The sequence below is a fragment of the Rattus norvegicus genome, chromosome 6 (genome assembly GCF_036323735.1).
Source record: "Rattus norvegicus strain BN/NHsdMcwi chromosome 6, GRCr8, whole genome shotgun sequence".
Classification (NCBI taxonomy): Eukaryota; Metazoa; Chordata; class Mammalia; order Rodentia; family Muridae; genus Rattus; species Rattus norvegicus.
In genome coordinates, this window is record NC_086024.1 from 13,174,739 (window position 1) to 13,198,182 (window position 23,444).

The following is a 23,444-nucleotide window of genomic DNA, read 5'->3' on the forward strand; positions in this document are numbered from 1 at the left end:
CGACCCCTACCTCCCAGGATCTTGAGCAAACTTACTTCCCAGGACTCAGTGTCTTCTCTGTAACTTGGACATGTTCCTACCTTCTGCAGTTGATTCTGGGGTCGTGTGGCGTGTGCACGCCTTAAAATCACCTTGCCATGCAAAATTGCACGGCAAAATCCACAGGGTTTGCAATTCCTGTATTCAACAAACCAAGGACACAGAGAAACGGCATCAACAGAATCAGAACTATTTACAGAAAGCCCAGAGACAACACAGCCTGTGGTGAAAGACAGAGACCAGGACGTCTGCTCTCACTTCTGGCCAACTCAGTTATAAAACATCGAGGAAGCGGACTTTAAAATGTGCCAATCACTTAAGCACGCAAACATTTCTCCAAAGACGATGTACAAATAGCTGACAGACATGTGAAAAGATGAGTACCATCCTTAATCTTCAGAGAAATACAGAGAAGCCAGATGAGAGGGAGACATCATCTCACGCCCCTGGAGCCTGGGTGAGCTCGAGGTAGGATCAGAACAGGCGCCATCACTGTGGAAGACAGTGTGGCTGTTCTTTAAAATGTTTAACATGCAACTACCATATAAACCGGTAATTCTACTTCTGGGTATATACACCAAAGAATTCAAGGGGGGTCTGGAAGAGATATTTACATGTTTATAATCAGAGCAGCAGGCTTCCCAGCAGGCAAGAGATAGAAGTCACCCCAGTGTCCATTAACGGAAGAATGGATAAACAGAATGTGGTGTATAAGCGCCTTACTTGTGTGTGCTGCTATCATGAAATATCCAAGTATTTACAAAGAACAGGAGCTTAGGCTGGGTATGGCGACACATGCCTATAAACCCCAGCACTTGGGAAGTGGAGGTGAGGGAATTATGGATTTGAGGCCAGTCTAGGCTACATAGTAAGACCTACACCCATTCACATACCCCAGACAAATCAAACCAAACAATAAAAACATCACCCCAGAAGGAAACATCTCAGGAATTAATTTCTGGAGAAGCTGGAGGCCCCAAACAAAGGTCCTGACAGACTCCGTGTGAGCTGAGGGCAGCTTTCTGCTTTGTAAATGGCGTTCGCTGCCGTAATGATAGAGTGGAAGGATGACTCTGTCTTCACACAGAGAAAGGGCAAAGGGAGGAAAGTCTTAGGGTGCAAGCCACAGCAGAACACAGAATAGTGCAGTAGCCTTGGGGAAAAGAAAAGTCTGATACATGTAATGTAGATGAGCCTTGAGCAATTAGACCAGAAAGTAAACCCGTCTTCAAAGTCCACTACTGTAGATTCTGTTTGTAGAAGGCATGTAAAGTACTTACACCCACAGAAACAGAAAACAGGACGTGGCTAGTGGGACTCGAGGGGACAGTTTCATGAAAAATGTCAATAAAAAATGTACAGAGTGGTTTTACAAATCATTTGCAAATCCATTGAACACTCCTGAATTACTCACCGAGAAATGGTTACTTATGCTATGTGATTTTTTTAAAACCATGACAATAATTTGAAATTATTTATTTCTTGTATGTAAGTACACTGTCGCTGTCTTCAGACACAGCAGCAGAAGTCATTGGATCCCATTACAGATGGTTGTGAGCCAACATGTAGTTGCTGGGATTTGAACTCAGGACCTCTGGAAGAGCAATCGGTACTCTTAACCGCTGAGTCATCTCTTCAGCCCTCATCATGGTAATAATTCTAGAGACTATCAGGGGTTATGACAAAAATGAGATAAAAGCAAAATATTTCAAACATTTATCAGTGACACATAGAAGACATCAGGCCATAATAAAATGTAGTCTTTAGAAAGCATATTAAATAATGAAAATATATAAATACTACAATAAATATGTTTTTCTTGAAAACACCCTGAAGTTGACTTGTACTGTGGGAGGGTTTGCCTGGTGGGGGAAGGGCATCTACAGTCAGAGAGTAGACACAGATGTGACTGGGCAGGTCTTGTAACCATCAGAGAAGCCATTAGTGGGTTATGAATGTGGCTGGCTAACGATCTGTTTCTGGAAATGCCCTTGAAGTCTTACCCAGAGGGATGCCTTACTTGCAGTGTAAGAATCACCCAGATCAATGGAGTCAACAATCAAGATCAGCCGTCACAATGTACAGCCGAGGTTCCCACAAATTCTTCTTCAAAAACCTGCCAGACTTCCCACTTTGCAGAGCCAGCCCTTCTCAGTTCCATGGTGTTGCAAAGAAGCAGCAGCCCCAGAGGTGAACGAAGCCGCACTGTGTCCCAGTGAGCCTGCCTTTACGAATGCAGGCTGTAGCTCGTTCATACACAGGCTTCTCATTGAGAGCAAAGTGAGATTTACTTTATACTCAAATCATTCCCTGACACGTGTGTACGAGTAGGAACAGAGTCATGTTGCAAAGCATGGGTCACAGCAGAACTGAGTGAAGCCCACTGGCTGTTACAGGTTGAGGACGTGAACTAGAGCATGAGACCCCGAGTCACCGGGACTTCCGTGCACATGGACAGTAGACATCACTGGCTTTGCTTCAGGCTGCTGTTGGGAATCCTTTAGATTAGATTTGTAAAAGTACTTAGAACATTGCTTGAAGTGACGAGTTGAAGGACTTCACTCTTTTAGGGAAGTTTTAGGTTTGAAGGTTCAGAGACGTCCCGACCCTCTGCCGTGTCTACAGCTCCGCTCTCACACCCCCTCCACATGGCAACAAGGCCATAGCAAGTCCGTACTGGCAACCACAGCTTCTCAGGGTCCACAGCCCACCTTCTGGCTCTCTCTTCAGGTCGGGCGTCTTACTGCTTTGGACAAAATGTAGTGGCAGATGTCAATCATCATAATAGCACACAGAAGAGCTTTACTGCCCTAAAATTCTGTTGTTTCCCCTTACTAACCCCCCTACTAACCGCCTCTTCACTGACACCTGCCACTGCTGATCCCCTCGCCGACCCATCCCCCTCTCGCTGACCCCCTCACTGATTCCCTACTAACCCCTCCGCTGAACCTCTGCTGACCCCCTACTGACCCCCTCTCTGACCCCCTATTGACCCCCTCTCTGACCCCTCCTGCTGATCCCCCTCCCCCCACTTATTCCCCCTCCTCAGATCCCCAACTAACCCCCCACCCCCTCCCTGATCCCCCAATGACCCCCTGTTGACCCCCCACACACACTGACCACCCCTGACCCCTGGCAACCACTGACCTTCCCACCTGTACCCTTGCAGTCCTGTGGCAGATAGCCTTTCAGAATGGCTCCTGTCATTTAAAACAACACTTTCTGAATGAAGATGGCCACCGTTGCCAAACATAAAAGCTAGTTTTAGAAATAAAATAGGGGCTGGTTGGGAGGCTCAGTGGGTAAAGGTGTGTACTGTGCAAACCTGGCGACCAGAGTTCTATCCCTAGAGCTTACGTGAAGGTAGAAGGAGAGAACTGACTTCCACACTCACGCCGAGTATACCACCCCCACCCAACATACATCACACGTGTGCACGCGCACGCACACATGAATAAGAAATACAACTTTTAAAAACAGGATAAAATACACATAATATAAAATTTTACCACTTTAACTAAAGCCCACAGCACAGCATGAACGTTTGGTGCCTTTATAGTGCTATGCTGTCTTCATGGCTCTCTGACTTGGGCTTTGTTCATCTGTTAAAAGGAAGCTCATTCCATTAGGCAGTCAATCCCCTCTCCCTTCCCCCAGCATCTGGGAGATCCTTAGAACAGACACACACACACACACACACACACACACACACACACACACACACATACGCGCATACAGACACACACACAGACACACACAGAGACACACACACATGCAGAGAGACAGACACACACATACACACATACACACATACACACAGAGACAGACACACACACATACACATGTACACACACACACACACATATACATACATACACATACAGACACACACACAGACACAGACAGAGACACACACACACAGACACACACCCATACATACACACACACACCCACGCACGCACGCACGCACCCACGCACCCACGCACAGCCTTCAATGTTGCTTAGGTGTTTCGTGCATTTGGTAACCGCCCTCCACCTACAGTGCCTTCCAGGAGGCTGTTATTCAGGAGAGAAGTGAATGGAGCCTGGAGGAAGACCCAGACAGTGGAAACATTTGTTACTAATGCATTATCATCACAGGGCGGCTGCAGCTGGAGTCTTCCAAAGCAAGTGCCCCATGCGACGGGAGAGGAAGATAGGAATAGACGAAGCTACCCTAGGTTTGGTTCCTGAGACATATTTACAAAGATGGCCTTTCACATTGCAAACAAGGCAGCCAGAGGCCCCTTGGAAGAAAGAGGGAAAAATTACAACTAATGAAGGGTTGGTGTGATTGATTTGCATGTCCTGTGGGCCTGTCTTGAGAAGCGTCATGACTCACTTTAACAATGGCATACAGGTGGACGTGCATCTCACCTGGGACAGCCTTAAAATGATACTACAGGAGACATGGCGACCTGGGTTGTTTCCATTTGCCCTGGGTTGTTTCCATTTGCTGTGGGCTCTCCCTCTGGACTGTCATGGTTTGTTGTTTTTAACTGGTGAGGGCAGCTTTAGCTTAAGTAACAGAATGCTCAAAATACTAATGCTCAAAATACGAATGCTGCAGCAAGACTGAGGCTGGTTATACCCTGGACAAACAGACACTTCAGAGACCGGAGAGCATCACGGGATCCGGGTCCGAGTTCTAGTTCTCCGCCATTGTAAACAGGGCATTCATCTTTTTTTTTCTTTTTTCTGATCTTTGATTGGATATTTTCTTTATTTACATTTCAAATGTTATTCCCTTTCCCAGTTTCCTCTCTGGACACCCCCCCCATCCCACACTCCAACCCCCTGCCTCCATGAGGGTGGTCCCCACCCACCCATGCACTCCCTCCCTCCCACATCCCTGCCCTGGCTTTCTCCTACACTGGGGCATCGATCCTTCACAGGACCAAGGGCGTCTCCTCCTCCTATTGATGCCTGACAAAGCCCATCCTCTGCTACATATGTGGCTGGAGTCATGGGTTCCTCCACGGGTACTCTTTGGTTGGTGGTTTAGTCCCTGGGAACTCTGGGAGCTCTGGTTGGTTGACATTGTTGTTTTTCCTATGGGGTTGCAAACCCCTTCAGCTCCTTCAGTCCTTTCTCTAACTCCTCCATTGGGGACCCCATTCCAGTCCAGTGGTTGGCTGCGAACATCCACCTCTGTATTTGTCAGGCTCTGGCACAGCCTCTCAGGAGACAGCTATATCAGGCTCCTGTCCGCATCCACCTCTTGGATCCCCAGTAGTGTCTGGGATTGGTGACTGCTTGTAGGATGGATCCCAAGGTGGGGGCAGTCTCTGGATGGCCTTTCCTTCAGTCTCCACACTTTGTCTCTGTATTTCCTCCTTTGAGTATTTTGTTCACCCTTCTAAGAAGGACTGAAGCATCCACACTTTGGTCTTCCTTCTTCTTGAGCTTCATGTGGTCTGTGGATTGTATCTTGGGTATTCTGAGCTTTTGGGCAAATACTCACTTATCAGTGAGTGCACACCATGTGTGTTCTTTTGTGACTGGGTTACCTCACTCAGGGTGATACTTTCTAGTTCCATCCACTTGCCTGCGAATGTCATGAAGTCATTGTTTTTGATAGCTGAGCAGTGTAAATGTATCACATTTTCTGTATCCATTCCTCTGTTGAAGGGCATCTGGGTTCTTTCAGCTTCTGGCTATTATAAATAAGGCTGCTATAAACATAGTGGAGCACGTGTCCTTGTTATATGTTGGGGCATCTTTTGGGTATATGCCCAGGAGTGGTATAGCTGGATCCTCAGGCAGTTCAATGTCCAATTTTCTGAGGAACCTCCAGACTGATTTCCAGAATGGTTTTACCAGTCTGCAATCCCACCAACAATGGAGGAGTGTTCCTCTTTCTCCACGTGCTTACCAGCATCTGCTGTCACCAGAGTTTTTGATCTTAGCCATTCTGACTGGTGTGAGGTGAAATCTCAGGGTTGTTTTGATTTGCATTTCCCTGATGACTAAGGATGTTGAACATTTCTTTAGGTGCTTCTCGGCCATTAGATAATCCTCAGCTGTGAATTCTTTGTTTAGCTCTGAACCCCATTTTTAATAGGGTTATTTGTCTCCCTGCAGCCTAACTTCTTGAGTTCTTTGTATATTTTGGATATAAGCCCTCTATCAGTTGTAGGATTGGTAAAGATCTTTACCCAATCTGTTGGTTGCCGTTTTGTCCTATTGACAGTGTCCTTTGCCTTACAGAAGCTTTGCAGTTTTATGAGATCCCATTTGTCGATTCTTGATCTTAGAGCATAAGCCTTTGGTGTTCTCAGGAAAATTTCCCCTGTGCCCATGTATTCAAGACTCTTCCCCACTTTTTCTTCTATTAGTTTGAGAGTATCTGGTTTGATGTGGAGGTCCTTGATCCACTTGGACTTAAGCTTTGTACAGGGTGATAAGCATGGATCGATCTGCATTCTTCTACATGCTGACCTCCAGTTGAACCAGCACCATTTGTTGAAAATGCTGTCTTTTTTCCACTGGATAGTTTTAGCTTCTTTGTCAAAGATCAAGAGACCATAGGTGTGTGGGTTTATTTCTGGATCTTCAATTCTATTCCACTGATCTACCTGCCTGTCTCTGTACCAATTCCATACTTTTAAAAATCACTATTGCTCTGTAATACAACTTGAGGACAGGGATGGTGATTCCCCAGAAGTTCTTTTATTGTTCAGAGTAGTTTTTGCTATCCTGGGTTTTTTGTTATTCCAAATGAATTTGCAAATTGCTCTAAGTCTATGAAGAGTTGAGCACAGCTTTCATCATATGGCTCCCAAAGGCTGCTCTGGCTCTACTCATGGTGTTACTACCGAGGGGAGTAGAGAAGGAATCATTCTTTGAATACTTCTTGGAAGTCATAAATGACACTGTTGATGGTCAGAACTTATTGCAAGGAATCCAGATAGAAGTACAGGCTTCTGTCTAGACATCCCGTGGCTAAGACCCAAGGGACCTATTACTGGGGAAGAGGGGAGAGGGTGGAAGCTGAGGGACAAGTGTCACAATTACTAAACTTCCTGCTGCCAGCATATTACAGACATAGGAAGGTCGGCCTCAGAACTGATAGGGCTGTAGGGTGAAGAAGGGGTATGAGCTGTGCTAAGATGAGCAGGATTTTAATGAGAGGAACAAACTAGACGGGGGGCAAGCACGGTGTCATTCACCTGTAACCCCAGCATTTAGGAGACTGAGTCAAGTAATCATGAGTTCAAGGCCAGTCTGGGCTACACACTGAGGTCCAACAACAAGATAGGTAAGGGCATTTGAGGCAGAGCATGACTAAGCAAAGATCCTAGCTGGGACTAGCATTAAGGGAGGCTTGAGAGCAGATACAGTTGTCTTGGTCAGTCAGGGGCATTGTGTTCAGAGAAAAGGACCACCCAGACAGTTGGCTAGCTGGGACTCAGGCTGGGGGTGGGGCTCCCTGTGGTGCTAACTCTGTGGTCAGCATGGGTTCACCCAAACCTCTGAGTTTGTACTTCCTGTGTCTCTGCATGCTGTGATTGTAACAAGCATGTGGTGAGGACTCAAAGGAAGGACACAGGAGGAGGCCATTGTAATCCATCGACCAGCATACCCCCTCCATCCCCCCTCCAATTCCTCTCCCCCACCCCTTGCACTTTGTACGCTTGAAAGATGGCTAAGCATCTGCTGTTAGGGGACAGGCTGAGGTTAGGAATGGGAAGGCAAGAAGTACATGCTCCTTTAATCCTTCTCCAGGTGAGTAATCACTCACCTGTCCCCTCAGGTGGGAGGGGAACTTCGGAGTGGACAGGCAAGACAAATTCAGACAAAGGGACAGAAGTTTTTACTGGGACTCAGCCAAGACACACAGGTGATCCTAGGATGGAGGATGGGACAAGTAGAAATGGGGAAGGACAATTCTGGATTGCCCTGAGTTCCACTATTCTCTCACTTCTACAGGAAGCACAAAGGAAGGTAGCCTGTGCTAGCCAGAGACCGAGTTCCTGTTCAACCTGCACGGTTCCTAGATGTCTGGGTTAGAGTGGAGTCCGTAGGGAGCCACGAAGCAACTCCCATGCAGAGCTCTGGGGACAGGAGAGGGTACGCCTTCCCTCCCTCCCTCCCTCCCTCCCTCCCTCCCTCCTTCCCTCCCTCCCTCCCTCTGCCTGGATGCCTCATATAGTCTCAGGCAGTCACCATTCTGAGAGAAGCCCTGGGCGTAGGCTCTGAGCTGTCATAGGGAACATGGCTGGGCCCCTTTAGCAGAATGGGGTAACAGCATTGTTCTTTGTAAATGAAGACAACAAAGACAGAGGCTAGAGCAGAAATGCCCCTGAGGCCTGCTGGTCCAGCCCTCACAGAGGACTGGGAAGAGCAACCAAGCCCCTAACACAAAGGCACACAGGCAGACTAGACTCCTGAGGACCTGCTTGTCAGTGTCCTGAGTTGGACTTGCCTGAGTTTCTCACATGCTTTCTCGGTGGCATTTACAGTCCTGGGATGTAGGTAGGAGACTTCCTAGTTCTAAGGAAGCTGAGGCTAGTGAGTGTCCTGTGCGATGTCGTGGAGCCACTTGAGGTGGAACTGGAACCGGAACAGGGAAGGATCTAGACTTTCTTTCTCTGCTATGCAACCTGGCAGCTTGCCTTCCACATTCAGAATTAATTGCATTAGGCCAAGATGGCTGCTGGCCTTCCTTCCTTCCAGCCCCAAACAGCTATTGCTGGATAAGGGATCACCTCAGGAGCCCTTGTGTGTCCTCCTGACCTGGCTGGTCCACCCCTGAATAAGACATTCTTTTTTCCTGGCAGGACTCCGGTTTTCCACGGGTCACTTTTTTTTAGTTTATGTTCTATTCTCATCTTCTGCCCCGAGCCACCGTCAGTTCCTGATGCCTTGGTCTGGATGAATGGATCAGCTGCTGTCCCTTTCCATAGAAGAGGCTCCAGGCAGCTCCTACACAATGCCATGTGTAGCATTGATGTGGGATAAGAGCATTTCAGATCTGGGCTTTCCTTTCGAGGCTGGAGCATGTGGTAGCTGGAGGCATGAGGACTCTGTCTCCCTTATGGCTGGGAGGTAAGAGAGGCATGTTGAAGAGTGGGAAAGACGGGGATAAAGACACTCCCAAATTCCCAGGGTCTTCAGAGCTGGTATTGGGAGATTGCTGCGGACTGGCAAACATAGATCAGTCAGTCTTAGACATATAAACACCCCTTCCCCCGGGGTCCTGCCCCCAGCACATGTCTCTGTAGGCAGCAGCAGAAATAACTGATAGGTTATTTTTCTGCGGATGAGATGAGCCCATTCAAGCCAGACTAGATTCTATTAAAGGCAGGTTTATGGGGAAGCTGCTCTCGGGCAAGTTCATTGGCCCCCAAGGATTGAGGCCAGGGGAGTTGCCATGAGGAGGGGGTGGAGAGAAAAAGAACAGAGGAGAGAAGGAGGAGGGAAGGAAGGAGGTCCCCCTAGTTATAAAATGAGCTCGTTCTACTCTTAAAGCACCCTAATAGTCCAAGGCCTCCCTCCCTGTCAGGAGACATCACTATAGGAGGGGGCAGTCATGAGTTGTCAGTACAAGTTAGGAGGACTCCAAGACAGCAGGGTGAACTCAACAGTGGCCTGCCGGTCTGGTGTGGTGCCCTGAGAGGGCATGTGACCAACTAGGCTATGCCTCAGCCCTGGGTGTGACACCCAAAGGACTGGACAAAGGTGACTACTGAGTGTCCAGAACACAGGTACACAGAGGGCCGCTGTCTAGTTAGGGTTTCCATTGCTGTAAAGAGACACCATGACCAAGGCAACTCTTGTAAAGGACAGCATTTCACTGAGGCTGGCTTACAGGTTCAGAGGTTCAGTCCGTTATCATCAAGGCAGGAACATGACAGCATCCAGGCAGGCATGGTGCAGGAGGAGCTAAGAGTTCTACATCTTGTTCTGAAGGCAAAAAGGAGAAGAATGTCTCCCATGTGGCTAGGAGAGGAGTCTCGAAGCTCACCACCACAGTGACACACTGTCTCTGGCAAGGTCACACCTCCTAACAGTGCCACACCCTGGGCCAAGCACTTTCAAACCACCACAGCTGCTGTCTCCTATGAAACTGATGCCCCTGAGATACAAATGGGTACAAGCGACCTTTAGTTCCAAGGTGTCCAAGGGAAGGGGCTAAGCTTTCCAGAATCTAAACACCTCAGAGGTCTTTAGGGCAAGTACCCCGCCCTCCCTCCAAGGAGCTACTGAACTGGTTAGTTAGCCACCTCATTGTACAGGCCATTACACAGGCAGGGCCTTTGAGGAGGCCATTCCCACCCCTGCCAGCATTGCACTGAGCCCCATGTCTTATGAGAAGTTTCTAGAGGTGCTGTTAGTGAGGCATGAGCATAAGAACTTCGGCAGAAAGGAACATTTGGGGACAACTTCTCCCCAGGGAATCTGGAGAGGTGGGCACTTAGAGTCCGCAGTACTGACCTTCATTCACTGACAAAGCGTTTATTGTCAGCTGTGCACTCCTTTAATGCTGGATACAAGAGTCCTAAGCCTCGTGCACTTTAATGGCTATCAAGGAGGTCATAGAAATAACCCATGGTGACAGTCAAATGTGTCACAAACTCCATAGGGGAGGCATAGTCCAGGATTTATAGGTGGCTTAGGTGAGATACTCTCAGAATATAGTGGCCAACAATAATGACGTCTGAGGGGCATTAGCGTGTGCGTGTGAGTGTGTGTGTGTGTGTGTGTGTGTGTGTGTGTGTGTGGGCACATGCATGTGTGGGCACATACAAGTGTGTGTGCATGGGGGCGGGGAAGGTGGGGGAAACAAAATAGCTAGAGCAAGTGCGGATGAGGCTCTCCTGAATGGCTCCCAGAGCAGGTGTTGGGAGCGGCAAATGCAGAGGTAGGTGGGAGCCCCTCCTACAGAGCACTCCTTGCAAGCCTTGTGTATTCATACATGTTGTGAATCTGCAGCCAGAACTGTTTGGGGCATCCGGACCCTGCAGGAAACCTGGGGAGAAAGGCTTATTATCTGTCCTATGAATGGGGGAGGAAGCAAAACTTCCAGCAACATTTGCCTACCCTGGTGTCAAAGGTGACCCATGCTGGTTGGGTCACTTTTCCCTCCTCAGACAGGCTCTGTGCACCTGTGCTCTGTGTAGGCAAAGCATTAAGAGGAGAATAAGTTTTTACAGAATCTTTACATGAAGGGAACTGATGAATCGTTTCTCTCTGTCTCTCTCTGTCTCTGTCTCTGTCTCTCTCCCTTCCCACCTCTCTCTCTCTCTCTTTCTCTCTCTCTCTCTCTCTCTCTCTCTCTCTCTCTCTCTCTCTCTCTCTCTCTCTCTGTCTCTCCCGCTCTCTCTCTCTGCCTCTCTGCCCCTGCCCTCTTCTCTCTCCAGGATCTCTCTATGGAGTCCAAGCTGACCTGGAATTCCTAATCTTTCTACTTCTGACTCCTGAATACTGGCATCATGTATCCCTATACCCAGCTCCCCCCCTCCCCGCCCACACCCCCACCACCCAGCTCCACCCACCTCACTCCTTCTGTATATTTTTTGTTACATAGTTGAAGTAAAACATATATGACTTTACTTTCCTTACTCTATTAACATAAGCTGTCCTCGGACTCTCACAATGCTTCTTGTTTAATAGGCTGCACACACTCCATCATATGACTATATCGCAACCTACCTAAGCCTCGTTCTGGGCCACTTTGATATAGTGCCTTTTTTTCCTGGGGTTCCCTAGGCTTCCCCATTGCCTGTGAGATCCCAGGTCTTGACAGTTCTGCCTCCCAAGCCAACAGAACCCCAAGAATCACTTGGGGGAGCCCAAAGAAAGTCCATGTTGCAGGGCCTGTAGGAAGGATGGGGTTAGACTCAGGAAGGAAAAGAAGGAAGTGAGCTGTACTTTGGTCTGCTCCGAGTAACGTGTGGTTATGCTCCGGTAAAAACTGTGCTCATGAGATAAGCACAGAAATTCTGAGCAAACACTTAGAAATTGTTACCGCAATTTTCTACCATGCCCAACACGAGATCATGTTTCTGGAGATCTATTTTGATAACATTTCACGATGCACTGACCCATACCTGGGGAGGTATTTTTAAAGTGATCTTCACCACCAAGACTTTGAGATGGATATCCCTGCAACCACTCAGTGGTATCATGTTGTACGCCTGTGGAGTCCGAGAGACCTCCGCTCTCTCTATCTCTGTCTGTTGTTGGGACTCTGACTCCTCAGGAAGAGCCCCAGAAAATTCTGGAGGAATCCGGATGTCCCTAGGAAGATAGGGCTGTGGAAGTCGGAGGACAGAATAGTGCCAGGGAACTGAATGCTTCCGGAATGTTTCCCTGCAGACAACCTCTGTATCTTACACATCGTAGCTGCGCTCAGTCTCCCTGCTGTGGCTGCGGTCCTACAGCCGGGCTCCAACTGTACTTACACACCAAATGGAGACACTTTTTTGGTTAAGCACTTACTCAGATGGACTCACTTGCTTTTCCCAGTGGCCTTGTGAGATACGCTCTATTTTTAATCTTCAACCTCAAAACAAGACAGCTTTTAAAAGCAGGCTGTAAGTGGCAGACATGTAAGACGGTTTCCAGAATGCCCACTTGAAGCCTAGGATCCAAACCAGCTTTAGGTGTCACAGCCCTGCCTTCCAGGGGCTTAAAGTCTGGTTGAGTTGGTGAGACCCTGAGTCCTTGGAGTCTGGGAGTCCTAACTATAAACCCAGGAACTCAGAGAAGGGAAGAAGCCTTGGGACCTTAGGCAGGCAGTCGTCCTTGGGCCTGCTCTTACCTTCCTGGCTCACCAGAAACACATTCCGACAGTCTGCCAGTTCTTTCCCTCCCTGGTCCTCACCCCTTCCTCTTCCCTGGTGCCCTGAGGGGTGTCAGTGGCTTCATCCTCACAGAGAGCTTTGGGGTACATATAAGGCCCCGTCACCTTGTGCAATCTAAGTCTCCAATGATGGGGTGAGTGGGGTGGGGTGGGTCAGTACCCTTAGCTCCTCAGCCCCTAAACAACCCCACATGAGAAAATGAAATAAGGGGGGAGGGGCATGAGTACTCCTAAAGGACAGAGAAGGATTTTATTGTAAATATAAGAGAGAAAGAAGGCAGAGGGAAGAATGCAGGCTGAGCATGGCTGGCAGCTTAAAGCAGACCATGGGAGGAGACATGGGGAGTGAAGAAGGGAAGAGAAGAGGGGGAATTGTCGGGGGAGGGGCATCTTCGCGGGCTCCGAGGGGCTCTGTCTGGCCTGGCTTCTTGTTGATTCTTTTTACATCTTGTTCTGCTCTCAAAGCTGAGGTAAGGCAGACTCCCTCTAGGCCCTGCACCATTGTGGACCCAGCACATAGTGATGTCCTGTCCTGAAGAGCTGTGACCACACCAGGAGGCCCACCACAACCTTCCGCCATGCTGCCCCATCCTAGCCCCAGCCTCAGATGGAGTGATTTCTGACTTCGCTTTAGCACTTGATGGCTCTCGCATTGGGGGGTGAGGACTTGACTACCCAGGAGATGGTTTGAGGAGAAAGTTCTTGTTATTCTTACTAAACTGGTTTGGGAAAGACATTGATAGACCAAAGGACCAGACTAAGACCACAGAGCTAGTTAGTGGCTTTTGGTGGCATAGTTCACCTTCGTGTTCTGATGCCCAGAATATTCTCTATCTGCCATGCTCACCCAGAGCACCCCAAAGCCAAAGCCCAAGTACATGTATCACCCTGATGTCACCTCTTATTTTATTCTTTCATCCACACAAGTGGTCACTGGTCCCCTTCCTCTATGGCTTTTACATTTTATCCTGTCTGTTTTCAAGTCCCCTCTTCTGGCAACTCCTAGTCCTCTCAGAGCCTTCTCAGAGCTGTCCTCCCATGCCCAGCCTCTCAGCCTCTACAGTGAGCTAGGTAGAGAGAGTTCCAGTCAGGGCTGCTGAGGTAGACCCTATACCCTACATATGTCCGTGGGATCCCAGGATCAGGTGGGTGGGGCTGTGCTCTTGGCAGGACAAATAGTCCTGGTTCTAAAGGTCCCAGAGGCCTGGACAGAGTTTTAAATAGTCAGCAGCAGGCCGATTGTGGTGTCTGTTGGTGTTGACTGAATCAGGTTTAATTGTTGGTTGGTGCTGAAATGATGAATGGGAGGAGGCTTTAAATAGGAACCTTAAGTGTTTCAGCCTCTCCCTGGGTGGGAACTCAGAGTGTCTCCTATTCAAAGGGTCCCCTGGAGGCAGAGGCTGTGGAGGGCTGCCAGCCCAGCTCCACCTGCTTCCTGGGGGTGGGTTAGGGGTTCCTGCACAGAGATGCAAGCAGGGCCTGATAAGGGTTGGAGAAGAGAAGAGCTTGCTGATTTAAGAATCCCTAGATCAAGCCATCTGTCCATCTGTCATCTTTCTCACTGAGCCCGCCCATCGCCGTCCCCAGGGTGGCCCACCTGCTCCCCTCCTGGCTTCACTTTGTACCCTATACATCAGAGGAGGTGTCTGCACAGAAGGCAGGTTTATAACTGGGGTCCAAAGTCACATGTCCCGGCTCTGTTCCCAAACTAGCTTCGTTAGGCCCTCGATGTCTCTGTTGGACAATGTGAGGAATAGCCTATCTGGCCCAGTGAAGCCCAGGAGAGCAGTGGAGATGGCCAGAAAAGCATCAACGCTCGAGTTGCCAAAAAGAGCTGGGGTTGCAGAAGGGTTCTTGAGCTCCTCCCCCACCCACAGCCTACTGGGGGTTGTTTGGGAGAAGGCTCTAGAAGGAAAGACATGCAAGTTTCCAAGAATAGGCAGAGCCCCCTCCCCCCCAGCAGGTTCTGGCAGGTTCTGGCAGGTTCTGTGTGCTGCTTATTAAAAGTCCCCTCTGCACTTGCAGCTAGTCGAGGGCCACCCTCCTGCAGATTCCTCACTTCACTCCTAGCCTCCAGCCATGGTCCCTGCAGCTACTAGTGTTCCCTCTAACCCATGCCTGGCTCCCTTTGAGAGTGTGCGCTGCCTCCCTTGACTTTCACCAGGAATGCTCGTGTCAGGGGGTTCGAATCACTCTTCTCAGACAGCTGAGGATTTGGAGCCTGCAGCGGACCCTGGATGCACTTCACAGTACAACAACAAAGGTTCTTTTCCCTTTTTCTAAAATCTCTGAAATTGTCGTGGTTGAATCTGCTGAGACTAAAAACTGACAGTAAATCCTCAGGAGAAAAGGCACAGGAGTCAAAACTTTGTCAGACATCAGAAGGCCAGGCGGAGGCTGCAGAGGGGGGCTCTTCCGTTAGGAGCACTTGCTCTTCTTGCAGAGAACCGAATTAGGTTCCCAGCACTCACGGTGAGTCACAGCATCTGTAACTTCACAGTATCCTTCACAGAGGATCCAGTGCCCCCTTCTAGACGTTTTAAGAACAACATGCACATCATGCAAATACCCACACACATAAATATAAATAAATCAATCTTTTTAAAAAAATTCTTTTGTTCAAAGAAGGGCTAGGTGACTCAAGTTTAAACATCACTCTGGATTACAGAGAAGTGTCAACTAGAAGCTTCAGATTCCAGGGAGCAGAAGAAGAGGATGCTTCAGAGCAAACAGACTGTCTAGAAAAGACGGTTACTTGTGGCAGGTCTCTGTGGGCGAGCTGTCTGAACTTTGGACCCCTTTTCATTTTTAGTTCAGTGAGGGATTAGAGAGGAGACCACGGAAAGTGCACCTCCCCGGGAGGAACCATCCCTCACAGACACAGCCAAAGTCTTTTTCTAAGCTCCAGGAGGGGAAATAAAGAAAGGAGGCTCAGAAACAGAGGCCTCAGTCCTTCAGTTCAAAGTCCTTGGCAGGCCAGAGTTTGATGTTCTGGAGTATTTTCTGAGCCCCAACATTATCTTTAGTTTTAGGGTGGTTTTTTGTTTGCTTGTTTGCTTTGTTTTGTTTTTCCGTTTTAAAGGCTCACCACCGCCAAGATGCAGGAGAGAGGCTTTTGAAGAGAAAAGAAGACATCTCTGTCAACCGTAGTGGAAGGGTGGGAAGATTGGGAGACAGGATGCTAACCAGGGTAGCTGTGCTGTGCTTTGGAGGACAGAGCCCTCCAAGCCTGTCACCACCTGCTCCCCCAAACTCAGGAAGCTGGTATCACCGGAACACCCACTTTTGATGAAGGAAGAAACTGAAGGAACTGTAGTCTGTAATGCCCACCCGGGGAAGAGGAAGCCAGGGCTTAGAGAGACTCGTGAGACTATGGCAGTCATCACTGACTGCCCATGGGGGCAGTGGGTGAAGGGTTCCAGACACCCTCCTTCCTGATCCCAGCACAATGGATGTAATCCTCCCCCTTTGATGGAAGCCTGGACGTACTAAGAAATGTGCCCATACATCCCACAGCTAGGAAGTAAGAGTCAAAGCGGGGCTCCCACACCCTGCTTGTCCTAGTGCTGGAACAGAGATGACAGAGGGTCACCTGGGGCCACCATCTCATCTCTAAAGAATAGTCGTGGCCAAGCGCAGAGATAAGGATTTTCTTCCTCTCTGCCTGAAGTTAGGTCTAGGTCTTGTGTGACAAGAAATGACAAGGGGCAAAGATTAGCTCACCCCGCCCCCAGGGGCAGTGCATACAAGCTTTCCTCAGATTAAAACGACAGAGAGGCACTTGGACAAAGGATGAACTTGTAGCCTAAGTACTGAGGAAGGAAGTCGTACAACTGGGGACAGAGTCATCCTGGTTCAGAGCCCATCCTGGTTCCACCACTGACCTCCGCCTCTGTGACACTGACTGACTCCATCCTTTCTGGGTGACCACTTCCATGTCTGTAAAAATGAAAAGGCTGGGCTTTGGGTGAGGGAGCTGTGGGGACCCTGAGCTATGTAGTAAGGTGCAAACATATGGCTGTGGCCCTCCCCGATGTGGGTAGACCCTAGACCCCAGCCAGTGGGACACTGGCCACTCCCCGAAGCTCACTGTGACTTTATTCCTCACACTGGCTACAGGCATTTAGTTTAAGAAGCCAAATGCACAGGTGGGCATGAGCCAGGGCTGGGGAGGGGAAGGGGTTAAAGCGATCTATCAGGTTGCCTGCAGATCTCGGCCCTTGGTTGGAATTCTTTTTGGAGGCGAGCCCTGGGGGAGGAGAGACGACTCTTTCGATCTGTCTGAAGGCGAGCTTTTGTCTCAGTTCCTTCTCAGGGCTCCATGCACACTCTGATGGTGCCATGGATGTGCTTGGAAGAGAAACAGGAACTGACAGTGGCCAGGCCACATTCTCTACCCCTCTTCCCACAGAGGCGTCCAGAGCAGAGGAATTGGCCCTCTCTGCGGTGCCAAAATAAACTCCCATTGTTTCCAGCTGTACAAGAGGCCTCAAGTGAAGTGGTGTTTGCCAAACCCTAAAAGGAAGGAAGGCTAAGGGAGGGGAAGAGATGGCTGGACCAAGGGAGTGCACCCCTGCTGCCCTTCCAACCCCAGATTCCTCCTGACTTTCAGAAAACTCCACATAGGCAAGCCCTAAAGCAAATCCCGGGGGACACCAGGAACACCCAGGCCTGAAGGGGACAAAGGAGGACCCATCACCCCCTTCTACATAGTAGAGCCTACCTTCTCCATTCTGGGCTCCACGGGCGTGTGAATGGGAGTACGTATTCAGTGTCTTGGTTCAGACGGTGAATCTGCCGTTCATTTGTCGTGTGGCCTGGTGCATTGAAGTATTTGGAATATTTGTTTCCTACAGTAAAGTGAGATCATAACGGCAATCGGAGAATGGCTCTCTTGAAGGCTAAGTCAGATGATGCAGTAAAGACTTAGTGTAGTGGACTTGGCATGTGTTGTTAATTACGGAGCTGGAAATAGCTATATTGTTTTAAACTTCTTGAACATATGAGCAGTAGTTATTGTTATAAAAAATACTACAGCCAAGCTTTGGAAAGTGGGGGGCAAGAGAGGTAGAGATACCATCCTAAGGGGCAGGCTCTGAGTCCCATCGATAAGCTCCTAATCTGAGATGAAGGTCTCATGGGGCTTCCCAGTTCAGACGCCAAAAGCCTGTAAGACCGGGAAATGGGAACAGGTCAAAGCCACAGGCCATGGATATCTCCCTAGACTCGATAGGCTCAGCTAGGATCTAGCTGGACCTGGCTGGGCATGGAAGTCTTAGACTGCTATTGCTGGCTCCGGGTTCCTTATCATCATCAGCATCTGGATTAAACGCCTGTCGCCCAGGCCCCCCATCTGCACAGCTGGGCTTGCTTCCCCGCACAGATGGCTTAGTGAAGCTGACTCAAGAGAGGCCAGACCTTGACTCCTGGCTTAGGCACAAACTCACTGGGTGACTAGAGGTGGCCCTCCTGAGCCTCAGTTTTCTCCTGTGTGACACTGATTCCTAGCATCCGGCTTCCTGAATTTAAGACAACACTGTAGCGTGTACTTGAAGGTCAGCCCCCTCCTTCTCCCCATCTCAAGATGGTGCTCCCTCCCTGTTTACCCACAAGTTCTTGACCATGGGACCGTGCATCCTGGCCAGGATCCCGTTTTTCCTTCTGATATGTATTTTCTGCATGTCATCCGTAATGAAAGATGAATAACTCATGTGTTTGTTTCATTAGATGCTGCCCCCACAAAAGTGTGGGCTTCTGCAAGCCCCAGAGACTGGAAGATAACTCAGAATTCCTCGTAAATCACACAATTTCATTTTGCTGCCAAGACTGTCAACTTTCTTTGCCTTGAATAAAGGGGGAGGTGTGGCTGGCCTAGGGTGGGGTCAGACATGCTGGCTAGTCTGGGTTCTGTTAGCTAACTCTGGTCAGGGGCAGACTTCCTCAAGTCTTCAAGCTCCTGGGTCCACTTCTAAAACTGTGGCGCTCATGTGTTGGGGCCTGCAGGATTCCTTTCCTTTTCCAGTTCTAAGATTCTGGAACTTAATCCTTCCTTCCCCCATGCCTCCCTCTTCCCCATCCCAGCCTCCTCATCTTAGTCCTCTTCCTCCCTGTCCTCCCACAAGCACTATCTCTCCTGTCAATCAGGTCAAATCAGCCCAGACTGTAGAGGAAAAAATATCTCTACATTCCTGGCAGATAGAATCTTCCAATGCCCCTTATTACAAAAGCAGCCCTTCTTTGGAGCAGAAAGAAGGTCAGTCAGAAATCTGTGTTTCTCTCTTGGGGTTCAGAGGGGGCAGGGGAAGCTTTGTTTATGGGGCTAAAGAGAGATAAATTTAGAAGTCAGAAGATGTCCTCATCCCTGTGGCTTTAGAAAGGGCTCCCAGGGCAGCCTGGGAGCAGTGAGGTCAGCAGTGGGGCACAGGGGTCTGTGAACTGTTGGGGAGTGGCAGGGGCTGCAGAGTACAGAGAGGAATATCTCTGCGGGAAAGCCTGGGAGGAAACTCTGCCTCCCCAAAACCAGTTCAAGCTGGTTTTAAGGGAGGGAAGGACTGGAAAGCTAAACTGTCTTGATTCTTTACTACCAGGTCATCTGACTGAGAGTGAGAGATACAAATACACTAGAGGGCTGCTGAGAACGGGATTGAAAAGCAGAGAAGTGAAGAGGAGAAAGTGGGACAAGGATGGTGACAGAGGGACAAAGAAGGGGATAGAGGGACAAGGATGGAGGACAGAGGGACAAGGATGGGGGACAGAGGGACAAGGATGGAGGGACAGAGGGACAAGGATGAGGGATAGAGGGACAAGGATGGGGGACAGAGGGACAAGGATGGTGACAGAGGGACAAGGATGGTGATAGAGGGACATGGATGGAGGGACAGAGGGACAAGGATGGAGGGACAGAGAGACAAGGATGGGGGACAGAGGGACAAGGATGGGGGGACAGAGGGTCAAGGAAGGGGATGGAGGGACAAGGAAAGGAACTAAAAGAAGATGGATGGGGGAAAGATGGGTGGCAACAAAGGAGATGCATAAGGAGGGGAAAAGAACGAGGGAGGAAGTAAGTGAACGAATGCGGTCATAGCGTGAGCTTCCATGGTGGGGGCTGGGCACACTCGGCTCACACCAGCCTAGGGCCACAGTGAGCTCCCAGAATCCACACTTCTGGGCCATCTCTGCTCTATGGGCTTCTGAGAAAATCAGATTTGTCACACTACTCAGAGAACAAAAGGAAAATTCAGACCTTGGAACTTTCAAAGATGTGGCAGACCTGGTGTGGCTGGCTGACCCCTATATGTTGATTAGATGGGAACAATAAAATACAGAATGTGTTACACTTTCCATGAAGTCATTCAATATATAATCTCTGGGATGCACTGAACCTAAAACTTGGGAACAGAATACAGGGTGGTGTCCCATATCCATGGATGCATACTGCATGGGGTGTACTATAATCCTAATATCTATCAAAGCATCATTTAGTGTCTGCTCTTAAAATCTAATTATTTCATACACATGAAGGGTAAGTTTGGTTACATACTGTCTTAGTTATGGTTTCCATATGAGCAGACACCATGACCAAGACAACTCTTATAAAGACAACATTTAACCGGGGCTGGCTTACGGTTTTAGAGGCTCAGTCCATTACCATCATAGCAACCAACGTTGCAGCATCCAGGCATGTCCAGCCAGGCAAGGAGCAGACTGTCTCCCAGGTAACTAGAAGGAGGGTCTCAAAGCCCACCCCCACAGTGACACACTTCCTCCCACAAGGAAACACCTACTCCAACTTGGCCACACCTCCTAATAGTGTCACTTCCTGGGCCAAGCATACTCAAACCACCATTCATACTTTTGTTGCAAATATAATTGATTAGTTAAAAACCAGTACTCATTGGTAATACGTATTGATCATATATCAATGCAATGATATGTCACAATGCAATGCAATGTCACTTTTATACCCAGTAATCTTGTTAAACTTGAGCTAATCATATTTGTACATGCTTAGATTTTTCTATCCACAGAACATATCTATATATACTTAAAGTTTATTTTCTCAACCCTTAAAATATATTTTCTTTTTTAGTGAGATGGGTTGGGTGAGAATAATTACCCTTGTTTTGTTCCCCTTCCCAAAGGCAGGGAACTGACAAGATGACCCCTGGAGCCCATCCCAAGGCAAAGCTTTTGTGTTTCCTTCATGACCATCTTTCTGTCTAAGGCCTTAGCTATATAGATATTTCTTAGTCCAGGATAAGGATGGCAGTTTATATCTGGTCTTTTGATAGTTGCATTTCTGTGCCTAAATAAAGAAGATTGTAAGTTCTGACTGATTGATTATTTTGTAACGTTTTATACTGGTTGAGTCATTTCCTTCCCAAACTCTCAAACCATTTCTGGTTCACATTTTGGACCATGACTAATCTTCCCAAGAAATGAGATAACTGAGAGATTGTCTCTGCCATCTCCTTTTTAATATGACGCTCTCTGAACTCCCTAAGCATGGGGGAGACAGACAGTGGCTTCACTTCTATCTCTGAAAGACGCAGTGCCCACTGGGGTCTTCTGTGTTTGTACAGCTGTCCAAGGTACATTCAGGTTTCAGAACACCGGGTCTGGCACCTCTTCCTTCAGCAGAGAATGCCTAATGCTGTTCTCAACTGCTGATGTGACAAACCGCTCTTGGAAGACACATGTTAAGTGTTGAAGACAGTGTTCATGTTGTTCCCCACATAAGTGCACAGAATATGTTTATTCTGTAATTTAAAGTCAGCATATCAGGATGGTCCTGCTGAACCTCTCTGTGTGAGGTTACATTTCCTCAGATGATTATTAAATAAGCCCCCATGGCTTATAAATATTGCTATTCTGGGTTTTGTTCATGGAAGCAATGTCTGCCTCTCTGATGGAAAGCAAGCCATTATCAAGGAAAAAAGGGATCTCATCTAACACGGGAAGCGCGAGGCCTGGTGGAGTAGATTTTGAGATGGGGAAACTTGACCTTTCCACCACTGTGGTCTGTGGGAATAGGGAAGGGAGATCAGGTGGAGTCGGGCCTGGGCTCTTTTCTGTCCCTTCTACTGTCAACTCTACACACTGTTCTCCAGGGTGCCAGGGCGTGCTGGGCGTGCTGAGGAGTAAGGAAGCATGAAGGTGACAATGGGCATCTGAGGTAGATGCATAGGTGGACTGGAGCAGGCTTCACCTGCAGAACACGGCAAGGATTCAGGATGTGTGGGAGAACCCAGGCAGCCTCCCCATGCAGCTGGGAAAACAGAATCATTTGCCATGCTGGGGCACAAGGGGTATTCCAGAGACTGGGGTTTACCTGTATCCCACGAGTCACCCATTTTCTCTTACTAAAGCAGACTAGAAGTTTGCCATATTGGATTACAAGGGGTCCTTTTCCACCCGCTCTACTCGGTGGATAAGAATAGATAAGCCACAGAAATAAATCTGAAATCTGCTATAGTCACCCTTTACAGAAAGTGACTGTGTCCCACTGTACATTTCTGTGAATCCCATTTCATTGTGGCAACTTTCTAGCTGAAGACCTAGTGGCGAGTTTTCCATTGCAGATGATAGGCCTGAGTTTGTAGCCCAGGCTACACTACAAGATTAGGGGATCCTAGGTTTGATATTTGTGAGCCTCTTTTCTACTCACAAATTAAATATGATTGTGTTGGCGTAGAGACCAATCCATTGACATTAGATACTAATGCATTTTCTTTAGCCTAATTGTTCTTGTGAAATTCTAGTTTTAAAGGAAAATTTTAAATATTCATCAGTTCTCTAAAGTCTGATCAAACCTAGGGGCCTGTATGGCTTGTCTTTCACCCGGCTTAGGCCCTGCCTCCTTGCTCCTGTTGCCCTTTCTGTAAACCAGAGCTGTTGGGCAGAAGGACCTTGGCACGCGATGATAAGTAACACAGGCTTTCTTTCTTCATTCTTGTGGACTGGCTTTTTGGTTTTTAATTCAGTGATCTTGCTTCATATGTGGTTTTCACTCTGAGTCACCTTTAAAATCCTCTTTGGAAGTAGGTGGGGTATAAATTATAAATAAGAATTCCTTTTTACTTCCTCAGAGTTTTGCACAATGCCTGGCTTTGTGCTCTTAGCCCTTGTTTGTTGACTGTGCCGGTAAATGGCTGCCTCCCCTTCCGACCTCCACCCACCACTGTGTCCCACCAGGCCTGACAGAGTCTGAGAGTGTGACCCTTCTTCCTCCTCCTTCTTCTTCCTCTCTCTCTCTCTCCCAGAACTTGAGAGTCTCAGTGGCCCATGTTCTCTTGGCTGTCAACTTGAGGAGGCACCCACTCACTCTCAGGCTGACTGGGGGCGCAACCTGTGGCTCTGCTCCATCAATGAGGGAGATAGGGCTCAGCCATAGTGAGATCTACTCAATAAACAGTGGGACAAGGACTGAGCCTGGGTCCTCTGACCCCCTCTGACCCACGATGCCTAAGTGAAGGGTGCTGAGCCTCCATGATTTCAGACTTTTCAGGGAGTATACTGAATTTCTTGTCATGGCTCAACTCAAACCCTACAATAG

General features: G+C 48.5%; 1 long non-coding RNA gene across 4 annotated transcripts; it reads right to left on the reverse strand.

Annotated features, from left to right (window-relative positions):
• Positions 1 to 663: 663 nt before the first annotated feature.
• On the reverse strand, positions 664 to 18,387 carry LOC134479309 (uncharacterized). Of its 4 annotated transcripts, none has more exons than XR_010052457.1 (4): positions 17,613 to 18,387; positions 11,125 to 11,196; positions 9,893 to 9,987; positions 664 to 2,785 (listed from the first exon to the last, which is right to left on the reverse strand). It is a non-coding gene; the product is annotated as an uncharacterized LOC134479309 (long non-coding RNA). The 4 variants fall into 4 exon arrangements; XR_010052454.1 differs by lacking the exon at positions 664 to 2,785 and adding an exon at positions 8,229 to 9,224; XR_010052456.1 differs by lacking the exon at positions 11,125 to 11,196.
• Positions 18,388 to 23,444: the final 5,057 nt, after the last annotated feature.